The sequence below is a fragment of the Lagenorhynchus albirostris genome, chromosome 16, assembly GCF_949774975.1.
Source record: "Lagenorhynchus albirostris chromosome 16, mLagAlb1.1, whole genome shotgun sequence".
NCBI classification, from domain to species: domain Eukaryota; kingdom Metazoa; phylum Chordata; class Mammalia; order Artiodactyla; family Delphinidae; genus Lagenorhynchus; species Lagenorhynchus albirostris.
The window spans coordinates 37,273,013-37,295,614 of NC_083110.1; positions in this window are offsets into that span (position 1 = coordinate 37,273,013).

The following is a 22,602-nucleotide window of genomic DNA, read 5'->3' on the forward strand; positions in this document are numbered from 1 at the left end:
TTCTTTCTTCATTGCAAATGGGGTGACACGTAGGCCTTCAAGCATAGGCTGGGTGGGGATCTACAGCCTGGGCCAGGGCCCCTGAACCAGTTCTCAGGAGTAAGCGGCTCCACCCATCGGTGGGTCCAAGCGTGGGCCCAGGAGGGAGGTCCTTAGCATCCCCCTGCCAAGCCTCTGTGGCCTGGCAGAGCCTTCAGGACTCAGGGTCCAGGGGATGGTAGCATCACGTCCGCTGGCTATCAGACTATCAGACTCCCAGAATTCTTGTTAGGGTGACTAAACCTAGCCTTAATTAGCTGGGCTCTGATGACCTGGACACTTCCAATTCCCTCATTTCCAGGACAATAATAGCTCCCTGTTCAGACCAGATTTCCTCCCGAAGGACCAGTTTCAAACTCTTCATATAGCCGATTTAATCTGCTCCCCGTCTAACTAAGCCATGAGTTGTCTCTTACCTTCTCTGAAGCCATCAGCATTCTGGTCTGGATCCGCAGGGACACCTCACAGCGTGGGGACGCTGGGGTATGGATGGCACTTAATGGGCTCAACGCCCCTTCACCTCCTCCCCCTCCCCGTGCCAGGCCATACTCCCAGGAAGCAGACCACACAGAAATTCCCACGCCCATTTTCCAGATGGGAATCCTGAGGCTCAGAGCACTAACACAGAACACGGCACTTAGCATGCCACTTGAAGGGGTTTCTAGTTACTTCATGTCATTGCGATTACTTCTTAGGTTTTGAAGGACAATGATTTTTGTCTTCTATTACCAAGGAAGATGTCCCCAACAGAAAGAAGCACCAGCCTGGATATACAGCGAATGATCGAGAAAACGGCCCTGATGATTGCCAGGTGGTAGACATTTACTTATCAGATCAAGCAGGGGGGTGTTGTTTGGATTTTCCATTTCCTTACTAATTGTCTTACCTGTTTATATAGAAGTAAATTAAAATCTCCCATTTGGCTTACAGCTTTGCAATTTCTTATCATTCCGTTGAGTTTTGCTCTATGCATGTTGAGACAATATTGTTTTTGATATTCCAGGGCTACATTATTTAAGAACACACAGCTCACAATTGTCCCACATGACCCCCAAAATGCTACTTGCCTTAAATTCTATTTTATCTGTTATTAATATTGCTTCACCATCATTATTTAGGTTTGCATGTGCCTGATATATATTTTTTTTCTCTCCCTTGATTTTTCTGCATGATTTTCTTTCAGTTCTGTCATCTGTAGCAGCATATGGATGGATTTAAAATGTTTTTAATCTGCTGATATCTATCTTTTAATAAGCAAGTTAATCTGCTTACTTTTTTGTGATTACTGATATAACCTGGACTTACTTCAGCTATTTTATTTTATAGTTTCTCTTTTCCATACCTTTCCATTGCTTCTCTTTTTATTTACATTTTTCCTGCACAGGCAAATTTTGCTTCTTGTATGGTTTTGAAGTGATTATATTTTTCTGTTCTTGCAGTTGTTACCCTGACCTTTTCAACCTACATCCCTAACTTTACCTTTTCCTCTGAGTTGAGAATAACGTACATTATTATTCATCATCTCTGTCCCCCCTCCCAAGTATGGCAAGGACCTTGCCAAACTTAACCACCCAGCCATGGAGCCCTTGTCCTTCATTTCTTATTTTTGTCTGAAGTCAGTTTTACCTCTTATCTTTAGATATAAAATATTACCTTTAATTTTCACAATCAAAAGTGTATTATAGTTTCTGACATACTTTATAGATTCCATGCTAAATGGCTGATGTATTGTTTAAGTTATTACCAGTTTCCTGCCCCCACAGATATTCTTTGTACTACATGTTTACATTTTCCTAATCGTTAACTCTTGAACCTTTTGAGACTCAGGGAAGGCCTGAAGCAAAGGCTTTTACTTCAAGAGATGGGGGACACGGCTGGGGGGGTCCTTATACCCAAGAGGGTCACAAAGGGTCCTGTTCGATTTCAAAACGAACACATCTGAAAACTAAAGGAAAGGAAAAATCTTGAAAGCAGGGTAACTGACATTCATGCATATCAGACCGATGCAAATTAAGGGCTACCTGCACTTTCATAGAACGAAATCAGCCTGAGGGGGACCCTTGGGATAGACGAAACTAAGGCGAGCACAGAATCTCAAATATCCCTCAAGAATCACTCCAGCTCCAGTCCCTCTGATGTCACCCTCGTGGACCCCAGTCTCCCCCTACATCCATCTCTCCCCAGTCCTTGTTCACCCGCTGTTTATCCCCCTAAAGGTCACCCATTTTCTCATCCTGCAAGTTCCTCCTGAAATCATTTTGAACTTTAAGCTCACATACAAGTCCAAATCCCTGGCCCTCCTGGCATTGTTCCATTTCTGCTCCAGCACTGGAGAAGGCAGCACCTGGCTTCCCTTCTCCCCTCCCCGCCGTGCAGCCTGGATCCAGAGGCTGTGGAACTGTGGGCCTCGGCTCCTGGACAAGCCCCTTGAGGCTGCCGCACAACCCAGTTCTTCATCCCTTGCTGGGCTCCGGCATATTCCCCCAGCAGCTGTTCCCAATCTTTCTCCTCTCCCCAAGTCCACGCACCCACCCCTACTTCCTGAACTTGTAGGGGATGAATGTGCTTCATAATTTATTGAGAATTTCATCTGATAATGACACTCTCACCTTCTCTCCCCTTTGCCTCAGAATGTCTCTATCTTCCCCCAGTGGGTCTTTATTGAGAAATAGCCTTCCTCTTTCAAGACAAACGTTTCCCCCTGGACTCTGGATCCCACGCCTTCCTGATTTCTTCTTGACCTCTTTCCATGTTTCTGTCTCATAAATTCTTTTTATTTTTTAGATTTATTGAGATATAATTGATACAAAAGCATGCACATATTTAATTTATACATCTTGATGAATCTGGACATATGCATACACCTGTGATACCATCACCACAACCATGACACCAAGGCACTAAAAATATACATCACTTTCAAGAAAATTTCCTTGCGTTCTACTTTTTTCAGTGAGAACATAACGTGTGATCAATCCTCTTAACATATTTTAAAGAGTACAATACTGTACTGTTAACTACAGGTTCTATGTTGTGTAACAAAATCTCTAGAACTTATTCATCTTGCATAATAGATTCTATACCCATTGAAAAACAATTCCTAGTTCCCCCCTACACCCCAGCACCTGGCAACAACCATTCTATTCTCTGCTTCTAGGAGGCTATTTTAGATGTCTCATATAAGTGGGATCATGCGGTATTTGTCCTGTGACTGGTTTATTTCACTGGGCATAATTTCCTCTAGGTTCATCCATGTTGTCACAAATGGCAGAATTTCCCCTTTTAAGGATTCAATTATATATATATATAAAATATACACACACATATATACACACATATATATACATGTATGTATATATACACATCATATGTATACATACATGTATATATGATATATATTATTTCTTTGTCCTTTAATCTGTTGATGAAAATTTGGTTTGTTTCCATATCATGACTATTGTGAATAATGCTGTAATGAACTTGGGGATACAGATACCTCTTAGAGATCTTGATTTCAATTTTTTTGGATATACACCCAGAAGTGGGATTGCCGGCTCATATAGTAGTTGTATTTTTAATTTTTTGAGGAACCTCCATACTGTTCTCCATAGTGGCTGTATCATTCTACATTCCTCCCAACAGTGTGTAAGGGTTCTAATTTCTCCACATTCTTGCCAACACTTTGTTTTTGATAACTGCCATCCTGACTGGCCTGAGGTAATATCCCACTATGGTTTTGATCTTCATTTCCTTGATGGTTAGGGATGTTGAGCACCTTTTCATATACCTGCTGGCCATCTGTATGTATTATTTGGAGAAATGTCTATACAAGTCCTTTGCCCATTTTCTAATTGGATTATTTGTTTTTTGGGGTTTTTTGCTATTGAGTTGAAGAGATACTTATATATTTGGAATATTTTCCCCTTATTAGATGGATGGTTTGCAGATTTTCTCTCATTCTATAGGATGCCTTTTTACTGTTGATTGTTTGCTGTTTCCTTTCCTTTTTAGTTTGATATAGTCTCACTTGTCTATTTTTGGTTTTGTTTCCTGTGCTTTTGGTATCAAATCCAAGAAGTCATTGCCAAGACCAGTGTCAAGAAGTTCCCCGCCCCCGCCCCATGTTTTCTTTGAGGAGTTTTATAGTTTCAGGTCTTACATCGAAGTCTTTAATCCATTTTGAGTTGATTTTTATTTATGACGTAAAATAGGGGTCCAATTTCATTCTTTTGCATGTGGATATCCAGTTTTCCCAACACCATTTGTTAAAGAGACTATCCTTTCCCCATGTGTTTTGTGTCTTGTGACTTCTCTTCATCCACAAAACTCATGAAAACTGAGTTTATCAATTTAAAACAAACGATATCCTCAGGCTTGTTGCCTTTCAGATTCCTGCCCATCTCGTTCCCTGCTTCTCTTCATGATTGTAAACCTGAGTAGTGAACTGTGCCGTCACTACGTCCCACCTTGTCCTCCATCCACCCCTGGCCCGCGGGCATTGTGCCCCTGCCCTCCACACCCACGGAAGACCACGTGCAGTGGCTCCTTCATGGTTCTCATTCCCTTTGCCTTCTCCACAACCTGTTACTCTTGTGACTTCCCAAGTCTCAGTTTCTCTGATGTGATAAGTGCAAGCTCTCCTCCCACTTCATATCAGTCCTCAGTTTCCTTACCACAAATCTATAGGATTCTGCCCTTGACCCTCCTCTCTTGCTATATTTCACCTGTGTTTCTCAACAGGAAGGTACGGCACTTTAAAACTTATCATCCAAACTGGGACACTTCAGCGAATGAAAGCCGTATCATTAATAATTATGTAGAGCAACAGGTGTCAAGCAGGACAGTCCTGATCAGCCTACCCATAGGATTGTTGTAAGGGTTCCTAGTATTTGTTTTAATCAGGTATAATAAGACATGCAGTCATGGAAATGATGGTCATGAAAGAAAAAGTTGTTATATCCACAGATCCCTAGAAACAGGAGGCACAGCCTGCCATGTAGGGCCACAAGGGGAAGCACCAGAGTCGATCAGGAGGCAGAGAAAGAGGGGAAAACATGGGCAAAGCATTTATTGTGGTTTTCATGGGAATGATTAGGCAAGGCAGGGTGAGGTTGCTTAGGATTGGCTAGTCTGAACAACTTTAGCAGCTCTGGGGCACGTTTCTGGTATGTGGCCCTGGGTGATTAGGGCAGGTTGATAGTGGCCCAAAGTGTGAGAGCCAATAAAGGAGGTAGCTGGGGTGTGGGCCCTGGACTGGTTGCAGTTGAAAAGCATACTTTCAGATGAGTTGTTTACTATCTTCAGGAATTGGCTGACCCTGGGAGGGGCAACAAAGACCCAAGGTGTCAAAGCATCAGAATACAGAAAACAAAAGACATGATCAATACGAGGGTCTATGAGAGTCACTGAAGAGACTTTTCCCAGACTGACAGGAAGAGGAAGATGCACTACTCCCACCCTCTGCTTACCTCCCCAGGTAAGAATGTATCAGTGAGCCAGAGCTACTGATGCACGTGCCATATTTCTCATGTTTGTGAGAACAGGAAACGTGAGAACCACTGTTTTGCAGGTCGCCACCACTTACGCTGACTTGACACACCTAATACCTTGATTCCAAACCTGTATCCTTAACTTCAGGCCCCCCTTTACTCCTGAACTCTGCCTGCTACTGCATTTACTCCCATCCTTTCCTTCACCTGGAGCCCTTTCTTCCCCAGTTCCACCTATCAAAGCCCAGCTCAAGGCCCCGTTACAATGCTGTCGCTGGAAACACCTTAGTCACCCTCTACCAGGCTGGGGCCCTGCAGAGTTTGCAGTGCCCCTACCCTCCAGCATTTCCTCAGCTGCCTTCAGCCTTATACATCTCTCCCGTCTTCTTTTCTGGTTCAGCCGCGGGAGCAGAGGGTGGGGGCCACCTCTCTGCTGAACGTGGATGCTCTTAGATTGAATTCTGTTGCATCCCTCCAGAGTAATAAATGTGTGTTAATGTACCAATGTGTTACTCCCTGGCAACATGTTTAAATGAGAACAGAAGCCTCCGGGAAACATGACATTTTAGCTTGTGTTCGGGAACACAAGCTTCCTGGGATGCTAATAGGCATTATGCAGAACAAACAAGTATGACTCTGGGTTTAACAGTTACAGTTTTGCAGAACTGCAGTACTTCTCACAGCTTTAGATACCCAGGAGCCTTTAATAAAGACAGTCCTTCCAAGGAGAGGAAAAGGGAGTCTGGAGGTTGTTTTTGTTTTTGTTTGTTTTGTAATTTACTTGGCCTTTTTTTCTCAGACTCATGAAATTGATGGTTACAAAGAACACTTTAGTCTAAGAGCAATGCTCTCAAGAGGCTGTGGGGCCGAGCATAAGCAGGTGGGTCCTCCTGCATCCTGCAAGTTACATCAGCTCACATTAGCAGGACCAGCACCTATTTCACTAGCATGCAATCATCCCCAGCCTCCAAATAAGGTGACATTTGTCCAGAGAAGCTAATATGTCCCATTGGTTCCTTCTCTTTAGTCACCCCCAGGGACATAAGCTAAGCCAGCCCTTCCCCCTCACCTTTGGCTCCAGTCAAGCTGATCAGCTTGCAGTTTCCTGAACGCAACACAACGTCTCTCTCCTCTGCACCTTTTCTCACACTACTTGCATCAACTAAAAAATTATATATATATGAAGATCATAATCCTTATATAAAACCTAATATGCATAACCATATATGTACATCTGTACATAGAACCATATATATATGAAGTTTGAGATGCACATATATATGGAGATGTATATAAAGGAAAGGGAAACAAAGTGGACTCCACTATGGACCCCGCATTTCAGTATCTCAAATGTCCTGTATTTCACACCTACCATGTCTTTCTTGTCAGCATGCTCTCCTGCCCTCCAAAATGACCATTGCTAACCTCTGTTCTCCTAAACTCTCCCACCGCGCACACTCCCCTTCTCTCCAAGCAGGTGACCCTGCCTCTACTTTCCAGGGGAACCTTGTCTGGTATACAGTCTGCAGCTGAGCCCCTGAGCCCAGCCCACCCTCAGCTCTCACCCTCCACCCTCGCTTGACCATGAGCACTGGTCTTCTTTCAGTTTCCCGGACACAGCCTGCTCCCCCTGCAAGGGCCCATTGCAGGTGGCTCTGTCTCTGCTGTTTGGCACGCCCGGTGGCACACTCAGCAAGGTAACTCTCACTCGCCCTGCAGATCTCAGCTCAAACATCACTCCCCCCCATGGCACTGGCCCTGAACTTTGAAAACAGGTCCACTTCCTCTGCCATATGTTCTCCTGGCACCCACTTCCTTTCATACCTTTAATCTCCTCAAATAGTCATCATGACAAGATGTTTAAATTATAGACACTGTAATCTTCCAGAAGGGTTTGAAAACACCATGAGGACAGGCACCTACTTGCTTCTGATTCTTAGGTTGCCCCTGACACTTCGGAAATGCTCAATGATATTTACTACATGAAGGAAAAAAAGGGAAAAGAGAGTAAGTCAATGAATGAATGAATGAAAGTAAAGTCTTCAGTTACCCATACTGGAGAATCTTGATCTGGTAAGAAATAGAAGTTGTGGCTTGGCAAAGACTCCCTCCTTGACCAAACTTTAGGCGGGGCCCTCTGAGCCCTCCTCTGGACTTGGCCTTGTCTTTGGCCGGCTGAGCCCAGGGTCACGTGCCGACAGATTCTGAATGGGATGAGGAGACTCCGGACTGAATTCTGGGACAAACTTACACTCGACTACAGCAAGCCCACCTGTCACAAACCCAAGATGGCCCTGGAGGGAGTGCCAGGCCCTCTTTCTGCCCTAGGCCTGGCTGGCCCTGGTCAAGCAGCCAGCCTGCTGTTCAGAAGGCGCCTGGGGACCCGGGGAAATGGCTGTTCCCGTGCTTGCTGGTGAGGCTGACGTATCAGACTCCAAACCTCACCTTCCAAGCTTTCTTAGGACCAGAGCCTCCGAGGCAAAAATACCTCCTGGTTGTTCTCATTCCCTAAACGGCTGTGTTTTATGATGCGTTAAAGTTGGGGGGAAAAAGAAAGTTCCTCCAGCTGTGGAGCCATCCCAGCTGAAGGCCTTGCGGGATGGTGATTTGCGATCTGCTGAGTGCCAGCAGCGCGCTCAGCTCCACGAGACGGCCGGGAGGGGAGATCCGGCCGGGCACCGCACCGCACCCCCGGCAGCAGGTACGACCTCCATGGAGACCCTCCAGGTTGAAGTGCCCCTGTGGGCTCAGGGCTGCCCTCGTGCTGGATCTGTTTCCAAGCCTTGGAAGCTACTGGCCTGCTGTTCCTGTCGCCCTGAGAGTCCAAGCGTGGCCTTGGGTCATGGAGATTCTCTGGCTTGAGCAACTGCCTCGTAAGCTGGAGACCCCGTGGGCAGCTGTTTCTGGCCTGCGGCCCCTGCAGCCTTGCCCCCGCCTTGGTGCCTGGGCCCAGGGTAAGAAGGGCCTGTTTGTCCTGGAGGCTGACCCAGTGGCCTCAAAGCAGACTTTGTTTGCCAGCTTACCCCTTCCAGACCTAGATGTGAGGGCTGCTCTCCACTGGTTTCCTTCCCCGGGAGGCAGAAGGCCGTGCACAGTTGGCCTACCCAGGAGGTTTGAACTTACTGGTTACGTGGCATGGAGCCACGCCAAACTTTGAGCAGAGTGACCTGATTAGAGGTGCAGGCTCCCCAAGACGGGCACACACAATGACTGCTGGTGTGGGCGTGTGGGTACCATGTGGTGGTGAGGGGGCTGACAAAGATGGGACAGGCTTTAGTGGCAGGAAACCATTTAGAGGTGGTGATAAAGGATCCAGGTAAGCCCTGATCGATGGCCTCCCACCTTCCCTCTTTGATAGAGCACATCCCACCCTCTCAAAACTCACCGCAGATTTTCCTCACTGCAGAAGCTGCCTGTAACTCCAGGCCAGTCTTGACCACGGACGGGGATGAGCAGCCTGGAGGGGTGAGAACTTGGGGATTCCGGCCCCATAGAAGCCACCTTGAGCCAACACCAGTAGGTGCTCTGGGCTCCGTGGGCTCTGGGGGCCAGTGCTGCTGGCAGGTGGAGGATCGGCACACACAGGAAGTACCAGGGTGGCTGTGTTTCTGTCCAGCAGGAGGCTCACTGTCAGCTCCAAATCCGAGCAGAAAAGCAGGGGAACCCTGAGCCCCACCAGACAGCGGAGGGAGCGTGGAGGGATGGAGAGCCGCAGTAGCCAGCTCTGGCTGTAGGTACGTGACTTAGAGTCCTCATCTCCAACAGGGACCACTAACCCTCTCCCTCGGCGGTTCCTGTGAGCTTCAGATGGGGTAATGGGTGAGAGTATCCGCTGTGCTGAGATGTTGCTCAGCAGGAAGGCACAGTCCTCGTGTCCCGAGGTGGCTGGCACTGCTCTCCCCAACGGGTCACGCAAAGAACAGGCGTTCAACTAATACTTAGTTAGGATTAACTCGCCCTGCTGCCTGTTCTTATGTCATTTATATAGCCACTTATTTAATTAATGTTACTGGGTGCCAGGAAATACATTAAGCACTGACAATACAGAATGAATGCAGTCAGGTTGGAAATACGTTAGACCAAGGTGAGTAGTACATTAATCCAGGGGTGAGTAGTGAAATTACCATTCCAACAGTAAACTTTTAATATTGTGGTCTGTTTTGTTTTTTCTTTGCTCAGGTGGGATGGATTGGTTTGTAAGAGGAAAATCACATGGAAAATGTGACTTGCCCCGTCTGAAGGGACTCTGGGTAAAAAAGAAGTTGGCATACGACTGAGAAAGAGACAAATGAAAGCTATTCCTGGTAACCAGGTCCCACCGAGCCTGGTACCCACCCTTCCTTCTCAACAGCCTAAAACACAAGGATGGCTTGTCCTCTGGGTGGATCAAAGTGTCTCTGGCCCAGGGAAAGTCATTATGAGGAATGGACCTCAGAGTCTCACTATTGTCTGTGGAAAGATGAACAACCACTTCTACTTAAGGAACGGCCATGATCCTACTTCCCATTACAGGAGGGACACACACAGAGACCACAACCACACAAGAGGACACTGTGTACCGAGCCCATGTAAGGCCAAGTATGCAAAAGCCAGGCCAATGTGGACAGTGTCCTACACCTGGCAACAGTATTATGAAGGGGCATGGTGAGCCCGTGTTGACTCAAGGACTGTCACTTTCTCTCCTTGTTCTCCCTCTGATCGTTCTCAGTGAGTGAGTCATGTCTGCTCAGGTTCCAGCCTGAGCAGGGCTCTGAATCGGATATTCACCTTCCACTATCAGCTCTGGGACACACAGGGCGAGGCACTTTGACATATCCGAGCAACTACACACATGGAGTACAGAACCCAGGGTTGACCTACACTGTGACTTTTTCAATTTTTAGCCAGCCACCTCTGGTTCACGTGTTATCAACAGAAAAAGCTAAGCAAAAGAGAATTTCCAAGTTCAGAAGGATTCGCTTAACAGAGATTTCCCAAAATGCCTTATACAAACAGCAACAGCAGTCAAGATGGTTAACATTGTTACCATCTTAACAGTCAACATTGTTACCAGCTTGCCTCTCTGGGAGATGGTCTGCAAGAGAATGTCAAATACTACTTACCTAACAACTCTAGTCGTTGGCATTGCATCGTGAGAATGCAAAGCATCTCTTTTCACTCCACGATAAAGAACTCCTAAGGGCCTCTGTGACAACACTAAGCTACTAGTTCACTCAGTTTCTCTAACAGCAAACGAGCATTTGTGGTGACCTGGTTCACCAAAACACTAGGAAAATGCACCCTGAAAATAAGGTATTGACATTCATTCACTCATTCAAAAAGATGAACTATTTGAAATTGAGGAGCAGGGCGACAGAGGACAGCATTGGTGAGGACATGCTTAGAGACAGCAGAGTGAAGTCCAAACAGCCAGCCCTGACAACACCAACACCACCGTTCAGTGTTCACTGTAGAGAGAAGGGCTTCCTGTCAGAGTGGAAAGGAACGACCATGGATACCATTCAGACACCAGAGGAGAGGAAACAGGCAACCAGCAGCTGAAGAATACTCACTAGATGAGAATTATGATTCCACAAAATAAGAACTAAAGGAGAGGCCAACAGAAGAAGAAGAAGAGGAGGAGGAGGAGGAGAAGAAGGAGAAGAAAAGGTAATAGGAGGATAAAAGCAGTTTAAAAGTGAGTTGGGGGCTTCCCTGGTGGCGCAGTTGTTGAGAGTCCGCCTGCCGATGCAGGGGACACGGGTTCGTGCCCCGGTCTGGGAAGATCCCACATGCCGCGGAGCGGCTGGGCCCATGAGCCATGGCTGCTGAGCCTGCGCGTCCAGAGCCTGTGCTCCACAACGGGAGAGGCCACAGCAGTGAGAGGCCTGCGTACCGCAAAAAATAAATAAATAAATTTTTAAAAAGTGAGTTGGTGGTGCTCGGGGAAATAATCCCACCCAGACCTTTGGTCTTCCTGCTGGTTCAGCCATTAATGAGGTAAATGAAACAATGAGTTGTGCTCCCTGTCTATTTGTATGAGAATTATGTTTCAACACAACAAGTTCCTCCATAACAACATTCAATGCTATGAGAAGGTAAGTGAATGTCTACAAAATGTCTACAGTGTCTACAAAACCCTCCAAGTGAGAAAAGAATAACACATGAATTTTATACAGAGTCAAATGTCATGAATGATAAAGACATTTTCAAATACACCAGACATCAGAGAATACAGAACTCATGAGCTCATCTTGGAAAAACTATTGGAGGATGAACTCTAATCAATGTAGTGGAATTCCTATATATCCACTAAAGAGACAAAAGCAAGTTTGCTATTACATTCCAATATTTAATTCACTCATCCTTCTTCCTAGAGTCATAATTTCATACCAGAGGCTGAGAGAGGGATGGTATTTTCTACATGCAAGTCCTCCTCCTGGTCTGTCTGATGCTAGTATACTAATGTGCACTATGGAACTCCAACAGAAGCACGTGGAATGCAGTATTTCCCAAGAACCTTTCTCTTACCGACTCTCATGGGACTGGTTTCTGCGGAATATGACTAAGCATTTCAGGATAGTATGCTCATGTCATAAACCAATCCCTATGATATGAACAACACTCCAAAATATTGACATTACATGATGAGTAAGTAATCAGTTTCTCTGTTCATTCATTCTCCATTCATCTAGCTTTTACTGAGGACTTACTCTGTTTAGGCATCATGCTAGGTAATGGTGACTCAAAGCAGAGTAAAGCACAGGCAAGCCACGAGAGCTCATAGGAAAGTCATCAATTAATAATTATATAATGTTGTGTTTGCTGTAGTATTACTGGTACAAACAGTCAAAGAGTCTAGGGGTGAGAGTGAAAAAAAAGTGTATAATGCTTCACAAACCTGCACCTATTTCAAGGAGAGGGCTGTAAGTGGAATATGACACTGTCCCCTCCTGCCCTGCTCAGAAGAAAGGTGTGTGGTAGGGAAAGCAGAGAAGTGCCAGGAGATCACACCTGCGTGACTGTCCATGCATCTGGGTGTGGGCAACCAGGGAGCGCATGAGTGAGACTAAAGGGTGAAGGCACTAGAAGTGTATGTTTGTGATTCTCCAGGAGCAGAAGTCTCAATCAAACCAGCCTCCTCAGCCCAGGGTGCCCCTCTGCCCACAGACCTATGCAGGATCTCCCAGCCTGTGTCCCGGCATTACCTCAGGGTCCTGCCCTCCTCACACTCTCCCTCGGGGAAGGACACCCTCCTGGGCACAGGTGCAGATCCAGCCCTGGCCTTGTCATTACCGTGATGAGCGGAGGCCTCTTTTCTTCTCACTAAAACCACTGATGAACCCCAACAAAAGTGTATTCCCAGATTATTTGTTCTTATTGCTGCTTTGTATGACTTGCTTTTACAGCTTACTGTTCCGTCAACCCTCCCTCAACCTGACATATGTTCCCAGAAGGTCAACAGCCAGAGGAAACGTGAGCAACCCTGGTTAACCCCAGGCCTCCCTTACAAATCCCTTACTCATGGTTCCTGCAGGAGCCTTTACCCCCTGGACGACTCTTTTCCACAGAACTTGACCTGAGAAGCTAGGGGGTGGCCATTGTGCCCAAATGCCATCACTTAGCTCTGGAGGCAGCTGTCAGTGCCAGTGGGCACAGACATTGACTCCCCTGAGAGGTCATTAGAAGTCTTATAAAAATAAGCTGCTCCCATAAGCATGTCAGCCCAGGCATCCTGGGCAGGCCTCAACATGCCCTGGTGCTCAGTGGCAGTCCAGCTTGGACAGTCACTAAGGGACCCAGGCACCATTTAGTTTTGTAGAGCCGGTAACGCTCAGACTCTGGAATGCTGTGTCTCTTTATTTTGGCCCTTTGTTGCAAAGAGCTTTAATACTCTGCTTTGCTTTCAGCTTCACACAGGCAGAATTCCCTGTAAGCAAGCACCTTAACACTAGAGTACTGGGCTCTTCAGATGTACTTTCCTAGAGAATAAAATACTGCTAACATAGGCATTTCTATTTGACCTGTGAAGTACCTTTTCTACATTGGGTTTGTGAGAGGATTGGTTCTGGATTGCTGACATCACAGTGGTGATCCTGGGCAGAAAGGATACTGTTGGAGAATACTGAAGGTGCTCTATGGTGTAAAATTAACCAAATCCACTCCCTCTATATCTGGGAAAGAACTTAAGAATCATCACCAGTGAGGAAGGCATGATCTTTTGCATCAAGGGACATTTAGTTGTTTCCTTGGGGCTTCTATCCAAGCCTGACTGTGTAGTGGACTCTGTTTTCCCAGTTCCATGCCTACCCATTTTTCAGAAGACAAGTCCAAGACAGCACTTGACTTGTAGGAGGGAACAATGTCTTACTATTAAATGAACATCACCTGTAAATGTGCTGCAGCTATCCTTTAGCAGATTGAAGCAATTCCCTTCTGTTCCTAGTTTGCTAAGAATTTTCTTTTTCAAAATCAGAAACGGATATCAAATTTCATCAGAATTTTTCTGCATCTATTGAGCTGTCTGTATGATGTTCTCTTTTAATCCATTAGTGTCATGAATCACGTTCACTGATTTTACATTGTTAAACCAATTTGGTATTCCTAGAATAAATGCAATTTGATCATGATATCTTATCCTTTTTATATTGCCAGGAAAAACTGTAAACAGCTTTGAAAGGGACCGAAAAGATTACTTGGTGTTCTCAATGGAAAAGTAGGAATTTTTTAATTTTAGGTTTTCTGATTTTTATGGGTACTCTACCTTTCTAGTCTTTGAGCTATTTTACAACTCTGTAATTGCAGATAATTGATAGCAATGCAAATGATTCTGATCCATAGACATGTAAATTAAATCTGCCCAGTGGAGAGACAATTCATTCTTCTTCTCACCCATTATGGTAAAAGCCAGTTTATCATCTATTTGTAAACTGCAGCATTTATGTGTAATTTTAAAAATTGTTATTAATTTTTAATTAATTATGTATTTTTAATATTAATTTTTAATTTTTGTTTAAGTTACATGTGTACAATATGGTGATTCACAATTTTAAAGGTTATACTCCATTTATAATTACTGTAAAGTATTAGCTATATTCCCTGTGCTGTACAATATATCCTTGTAGCTTACTGTATACCTAATTATGTGTGATATTTTAAAATTTTCCTGAGAACTAGCTTATGGGTTCCCTCATTAATTGATGAATTAAATACAAATTTTGACTTTTGTATATTTAATATTATGAAAGTAATAATTATGCTTTCTTTAAAAATTATCTCCTAACAGTTCATTTCTAGGTTCAATTTGTTACTACTTTGTTTAGGATATATGCATACATGTTCATGAGTCAACATTGACCTGATGTGTTCTCATAGTTTCCTTTTCGGGTTTTGGTATCAATGCTATGCTAACCTTTTTCTTTTCTATCAAAGAACTGTATAAGATTGGAGACATTTCTAATTATTTTTTAGAACTTGCCAGTGAAGCCACCTACTTTAAGTTTTTATTGTGGAATGGTTTTAATTATGAATCAGTTTCTTTGAAATTTTAGACCTACCTATTATGATTTTCTATTTTGATTGTTAGTTTTTCTAGGGATCTGTTCATTTCAAGTGTGTTGGCATAACTTATTGATATTCTCTCACTTTTCTTTTCAGCTTTTTTATTGGGGTATAGTTGACATATAACATTATATTAGTTTCAGGTATACAACATAGCAGTTTGATATTTGTATATCTTGCAAAATGATCACCAGAATAAGTCTAGTTAACATCCTTTACCATACAAGTTAAAAAAATGTTTTTTCTTGTGATGAGGACTTTTAAAATCTACTCCCTTAGCAATTTTCAAATATGCAATAAAGTATTATTAACTATGGTCACCATGCTGTATGTTACATCCCCATGACTTATTTTATAACTGGAAGTTTGTACCTTTTGACCCCCTTCACTCATTTCATCCACCCCCAACTCCTGCCTCTAGTAGCCACAAATCTGTTTTCTGTATCCATGAGCTTGGTTTTTATTTTGTTTTGTTTTGTTTTTTAGATTCCACATATGAGGTCATATAGTATTTGTCTTTCTCTGTCTGACTTGTTTCACTTAGCATAATGCCCTCAAGGTCCAACCATGTTGTTGCAAATGGCACGATTTCATTCTTTTTTGCTCCTGAATAGTATTCCATCGTATACATATATACCACACCCTCTATATCCATTCATCCATCGATGGACACTTAGGTTGTTTTCATATCTTGGCTATTGTAAATAATGCTGCAGTGAACATGGGGGTACATATATCTTTTCAAATTAGTGTTTTCGTTTTCTTTGGATAAATACCCAGAAGTGAAATTACTGGATCATATGGTAGTTCTATTTTTAATTTTTAAGGAAACTCCATACTGTTCTCTGTGATGGCTGCACCAATTTACATTCCCACCAACAGTGCATGTGGGTTCCCTTTTATCCACATCCTTGCCAACACTTGTTATTTCTTGTCTTTTTGATAATTGCCATTCTAACAGCTGTGAGTGTTATCTCACTGTGGTTTTGATTTGCATTTCCCTGATGATTAGTGATGTTGAGCATCTTTTCTTGTACCTGTTGGACACCTGTATCTTCTTTGGAAAAATGTCTATTCAAATCATCTACCCATTTTTTAAATTAGCTTGCTTGTTTTTTTGTTTATCATTTGTTTGTATTTGTTGTTTGCTATTGAGTGGTATGAGTTCTTTATATATTTGGATATTAACCCATTATCGAATATATGATTTACAAATATTTTACCTCATCCAGTAGGTTGCGTTTTTCATTTTGTTGATGGTTTCCTTTGCTGTACAGAAGCTTTTTAGTTTGATATACTCACACTTATTTATTTTTTCTTTTGTCGCCTTTGCTTTTAGAGCCTGCATTTTCTTTTTTTTTTCTTTTTTTTTTTTGCGGTACACGGGCCTCTCACTGCTGTGGCCTCTCCCGTCGCGGAGCACAGGCTCCGGACGCGCAGGCTCAGCGGCCATGGCTCACGGGCCCAGCCACTCCGCAGCATGTGGGATCTTCCCGGACTGGGGCACGAACCCGTGTCCCCTGCATCGGCAGGCGGACTCTCAACCACTGCGCCACCAGGGAAGCCCTGCATTTTCTTTTTTTAAAGTCTCCAGATTCTATAATGAAACACCTTTTTTTCCATTCCTGCTTTTTATTTGTGCCTTCTCTCATTTTTCTGGATCAGTCTTTCTAGAACCAGTTTTGATCAAGCTATGTTGATTTCCCCTTATCATATGTTTGTTTTCCATGTCATTCATTTCTAGTCTAAACTTCCTTCTACTTTACTTTGGTTAATTTTGCTGTCCTTTAACTTCTTGAGATCAATGCTTATTTAGCTTACTAATTTTGTCCTTTCTTTCCTAATATATGTATTTAAGGCTATAGATTCTCCTCTAAATATTGCTTTAGCTCTCTCACAAAAGTTTTTAAATGTACTAATTTCATTATCAGTTCAAACTTATTTCGATTACAATTTTTCCTTTGTCCCATTATTTATTTAAAAGTACATTTCTTAAATTTCAGATATATGTGGCTTTTCCAGTTATCATTCTGTTACTAATTTCTAGCATAATTGCATTTGGTTTAGAAAACACACTGCTTACGATTTTAATTATTTTGAAATAAACTGAAATTTGCTTTTTGGCCCAGGGTCATTTTTGGTATAAGTGTCACGACAGCTTGAAAAAAAGTGTATTTGGCAGTCTTGGGTGCAACGTTTTATATATGTTCTTTGGTCAACTGGGTACATCATGTTCTTCTACAGTCTCACTGATTTTTTTTTTTTTTTTGGTTTATACAACAGAAATTTATTTTATTAAAATTCTGAAGGGTAAGAGTCCAAGATCAAGGTGTTGGTAGGGTTGGTTTCTTCTGAGGCCGGTAGATGGCTGTCTTCTTCCTATAGTCTCACTGATTTTTGTCCGCTTGTTTTATTAATTACTAAGAGAGGTTTAAACCCCTCACTATTATTTTGTAGTTGTCTCTCTCCTTATAGTTTTTTATTTTATATATATGCTTCATTTATTTTGTATATATATTTTAATGCCCTGTTATTAGGTGCATGCAAATTTAGAGTGGTCATATATTTTCAGAGAACCTCTCTAGTAACGCTTTTTGCTAAAATTCTATTTTGTCTAAAAGTAATATACCATGCCAGCTTTCTTTTGCCTAGTGTTTGCATCCTTTTTTTACACCCTTTTATTTTAAGCCTTTTTGTATCCTTATGTTTTAAATTTGTTTCTTGGTATTTTTCATCATTCACGTTGAGCATTCCATCCACTTATCACTTATTATAATTACTGACATCTTTGGGCTTCAGTCTACTCTTTTTATATGCTTTTTATTTGCACCACATTCTGTTTCTTTTTCTGTCCTGTCTTGCCTATATTTTACCTTCTCTTAATTTGGAACTTATACACTTTTCCTGTTCTTTTAGTAGTTACAACAGAAATTATAAGAAGCATTTTAAAGTTATCAAAATCTAATATTAATTGATAAATTTACCCTTCTCTTGAATAGTCCAAGAACCTCAGAACATTTTAAATCTATTTATATCTCTCCCAACCAGTATGTTAGTGTCGTAATGTATTTTTTTTACTTAATTAATTTATTTATTTTGGCTGCATTGGGTCTTTGTTGCTGCACATGGGCTTTCTCTAGCTGTGGCGAGCAGGGGCTACTCTTCGTTGTGGTGCGTGGGCTTCTCATCACAGTGGCTTCTTTGTTGCGGAGCACGGGCTCTAGGCACACAGGCTTCAGTAGTTGTGGCATGTGGGCTCAGTAGTTGTGGCTCGAGGGCTCTAGAGCGCACGCTCAGTAGTTGTGGCGCACAGGCTTCATTGCTCTGCGGTATGCAGGATCTTCCCAGACCAGGGCTCAAACCTGTGTCCCCTGCACTGGCAGGCAGATTCCCAACAACTGCACTACCAGGGAAGTCCCTGTATTTTAATTCAATATGTGTATTTTAAACCCAACAAAACATTTAACCCATTCTCTCCTCTTAATTCCATCTTTAACTCATCTGGGATAATTTTCTGGCATTTTAACTTTTAGAATTTCCTTTAGGGTACTCTGCTGGAAGCAAACTCAGTTTTGTTGTATCTGAAAATGTCTATGTCACTTTCATTCTTGCAAGATTTAGAAATCAAAATCTGGGCACTAGGGATGCTCATTTTTACTAAGTTGGTCACTGTTTCTAAGCCATTTAAGTTGACAAAGCATCTGTCTTTCTATCTATCTATCTAGCATCTAAATACTTCCTGGGTTCATATTGTTATTTTCAATTGAGAACTATAGGGTTTTTACTTAACTTCTGTATTACACCTATATCTTTTTTCTTCTACATCTAGAGTCCTCATTCACAATGACACAGAGGATAACTGAATTCAAACATCACATAATTACTCATTTGCTTCACCCAGTATTACAATAGGCTAAAAATAATAATCCAGTACTACTCTACCAGTTATTACCAAAATCACTTAAACAATTTTTGCCTATGGTATACCCATTCTCCCCCCATTTTAAGTGACTATATCTACCTTGTTAGGTCATATAGTCATTTGCATACTGTAGTTTCTCTCTTGTAACTTTTTTGTATTTTAAAACATTAAAAAGGTTTTCCAGCCCTGTTCCCCTTACTCACTTTTATATGGACTTTCTCTTTTCTTCATCCCTATTATCCCTGTTCTGCTCAATTTTGATTCTACAGTTTCTCTTCAGTGTAGGACTCTGTCCTGGAAAAGAGTCTTGGCTGGTCTGCTTTTAGAGTAGATAAGAACCAGACTGCTCCAACCCCTTTAGGTCTTACCCAGTGCTGCTTGCACTTACTCACTTTTGAAGTGGACAGTAGTGATACCCATCCAGTTTCAATTGCTGTTAACCCACCACACTTTCCAGTAAATATCTGTTGGATATTTTGGCTGTTTTGGGGTCCATCTGTTTGTAAATAAAACAGGTCTTTCACCACAGACTTGGAAAAGCACTGAGGAAAGAATCAGAGGAGGGAGAGATGAGTGTTAGGAGGCTTCATGAAAGAAGAACCGTGGCTCTTAGGCTGGGCCATGAAGGGCAGTCAAAGTGGGAATGAATGTTGACATTCCCCAGGGCTCTGCCCTTGGCCTCCATCTCACTTCCTTTAGGGAGCTCATCCATTCCCATGCCTTCAAACATCACCTTCAAGGCAAACACTCTCTAAGATCTTCAGCTCAGGAATCCTTTTAACATTAGACTTGCAGAGACACTTGGAGGTCCCACAGACATAACAAATTCAGCATAGCCCAACCAAGAATATGACTTTCCCCCTAAACTTTGTCACTGCTTCTCACAAGTTATGATATGTTGTGTTTTCACAGTATCTTCTAATTTCTCTTTTTTCTTTGACACATAAGTTATTTAGAAGTACACTGTTAAATTTCTAGATACTTTGGAATTTTTGAAATATTTTTATATTATTGATTTCTACTTAATTCCATAAGCATACTTATATAGTTCCTTTCCTTTGAGTTATATTGAGACTTTTTGAACCCCCAATATAATTTCTCTTGGTGAATGTTCCACGTGTACTTGAAAGAGTGTATATTCTGCTATAGTTTGGTGAAGTGCTCTCTACAAATGTCAATTAGGTCAAGCAGGTTGATAGTGTTATACAAATCTTTTATATCCTTACTGACTTTCTTTCTACTTATTCTATTAACTATTAAGAGGTGAAATCTCTAACTATAATTGCAGATTTTTCTATCTTTCCAGTTTTATCAGTTCTATCAGTTTTTGCCTCATATATTTTGAAGCTCTGGATTTGGAATGCTATCTTTAGCATACAATATACATTAAATATTCACAAATATATACGAGTCTGTGGAGTCTACTTCTTGACTATTTTGTTCCATTGAGCCATTTATGTATCCCTGTACCAGTTTCACATTGTTTTAATTACTGTGACTTTAGACAATACTTTGATTATTGCTAAGGCAAACCCTCTCCCTTCCTCACAATTAATTTTTCTTTTCAAAACTATCATGATTCTTTTCATGCATTTACTATTCATTTACTATTCATTCAGAATATGAACTGGTCAGGTTCTTGGTAAGTTTAATCTTAAGTATTTTATACATTTTATAAAATATATATGGTACATATCCCTATTGCTCAGAGATATTTTTCCTATTAAAAAGATATATAAAAGGGGTTGGCCAACTTTCTCTTTGAAGGGCCAGATAATAAATATTTTAGGCATTATGGGCCATGTGATCTCTGCCACTTTGCCATTGCCATTGTAGCACAAAAGCACCTACAGACAATATATAAAGAAATGGCCATAGAACTCTATTACAAAAACAGGCAATAGGTCAGATTTGGCCTGTGGGCCATAGTTTGCTGACCCCTGATATAGAGGAAGATTTTTGGTGCATAGATATCTTTTATCCATACTTCATAATGAATCTTCTAATACTATACTTTAGTTGAGTCTACTATTTCTATGTGGGCAAAATATCCAAACTGAAGATTACTGTGGGGCTTCCCTGGTGGTGTAGTGGTTGAGACTCCGCCTGCCGATGCAGGGGACACAGGTTCGTGCCCCGGTCCGGGAAGATCCCACATGCCGAGGAGCGGCTGGGACCGTGAGCCATGGCCACTGAGCCTGAGCGTCCGGAGCCTGTGCTCCGCAACGGGAGAGGCCACAACAGTGAGAGGCCCGCGTACCGCAAAAAAAAAAAAAAAAAAAAAAAAAAAAATTCAAGATTTACAGATTGATATTAGAAACTTTCCCAATATAATGCATAGACTATTCTGATCTCCACTGAATTACATCATACAGAGACATGTATCACTTGCTTTATAGTTTATAATCAAGAATAACTGGTCACTGAAATCTCTTGACCAAAATATCACTGTAATTGTATGAGGCAAAGTCCTATAATAAGATGAATATAATAATGGCCATATCTTTTCAAAAACAGAATATGGAAATTTTCGTTTTCACAACTATGAATTTGGTTTTCCAAAATCTGGTTCCCAAAGCCAACTTCTAAATGTTACAGTGGAGGTGGGGCAGTTATGGAAATAAATGATTTAATGGAACTCTGAAGAAAAAAAATAATTATCATAGATTTTAGTTTGAAAAATATATCTGCTGTAAGAGATACTCAGAAGTAAGTAATACAGATTATATAAAAGTTTATTGGTTAGCTAAAGGGCAGAGAGTAAGAGGCAAGTAGAATGTAATATTTGCTTTTAACAAAGCAGACTGAGTAATATGTTAAGTGTTCGGGTGGGATAGGAAAGAACTCAAGACGGGCAAAAATTTCCTCTTGGATTTTCTATATAAACATCTGTTTTAGTTTTGGACCGTTCACCAAAGTGCTCATGTGATGGAGAGGAGGAACTCTGCCCACCCATGAAAATGCTTCCCAGACCAACAGGTCCTTGTCCAGCTGCTCTAGAAAGGCAGCTTGTCCTCCAAGGTCCCTGGGGCCCAAGAGGAGTGTAGAAGTATAGGAAAATGGAAGCCAATTTGCATAGACAGTTAACCCATCCTAATCGGACTCTTTAGTGACCTAAGTTTTTCAAACACCACCTACAAGTACAGACTCTAGCTAAAAAACATGGATACGTATCTGTCTTGAAGATGCCTGTAAGAGGTCATGATATGATCTTGCGATCTTGTGATCTGCAGAATCCTCAGCTCCCTTCAGCTGTCTTTCCAAATAAAATCTTAAATAATACAGTTTAAGTCCTTTATTGGGTTCTGTAACCCCTTCAACCAAATAGGCTGCAGTTGTTTTATGTAACTTTCATTTCATTGGAAAATGTGGGAGGGTACTTGATATTACCTAAGTAAGTTCAGTGGGTAAACACCGTCCACCCCAAACCAAATGATGCTGCCTTCAGGGAGTTGTCAGAAAGAAAGTCAAATGATACACCAAGACAGCACATTTGCATAAGCAAAGCCCTTCAGCACAGCTCGAACATGTTCTTTTTGAGGAGGCTCCGAGACACTTGGTAATTTCAAGTGTGAAGCAACAGAATTCTTTCTTACTTTAAAGTCAGAAGCT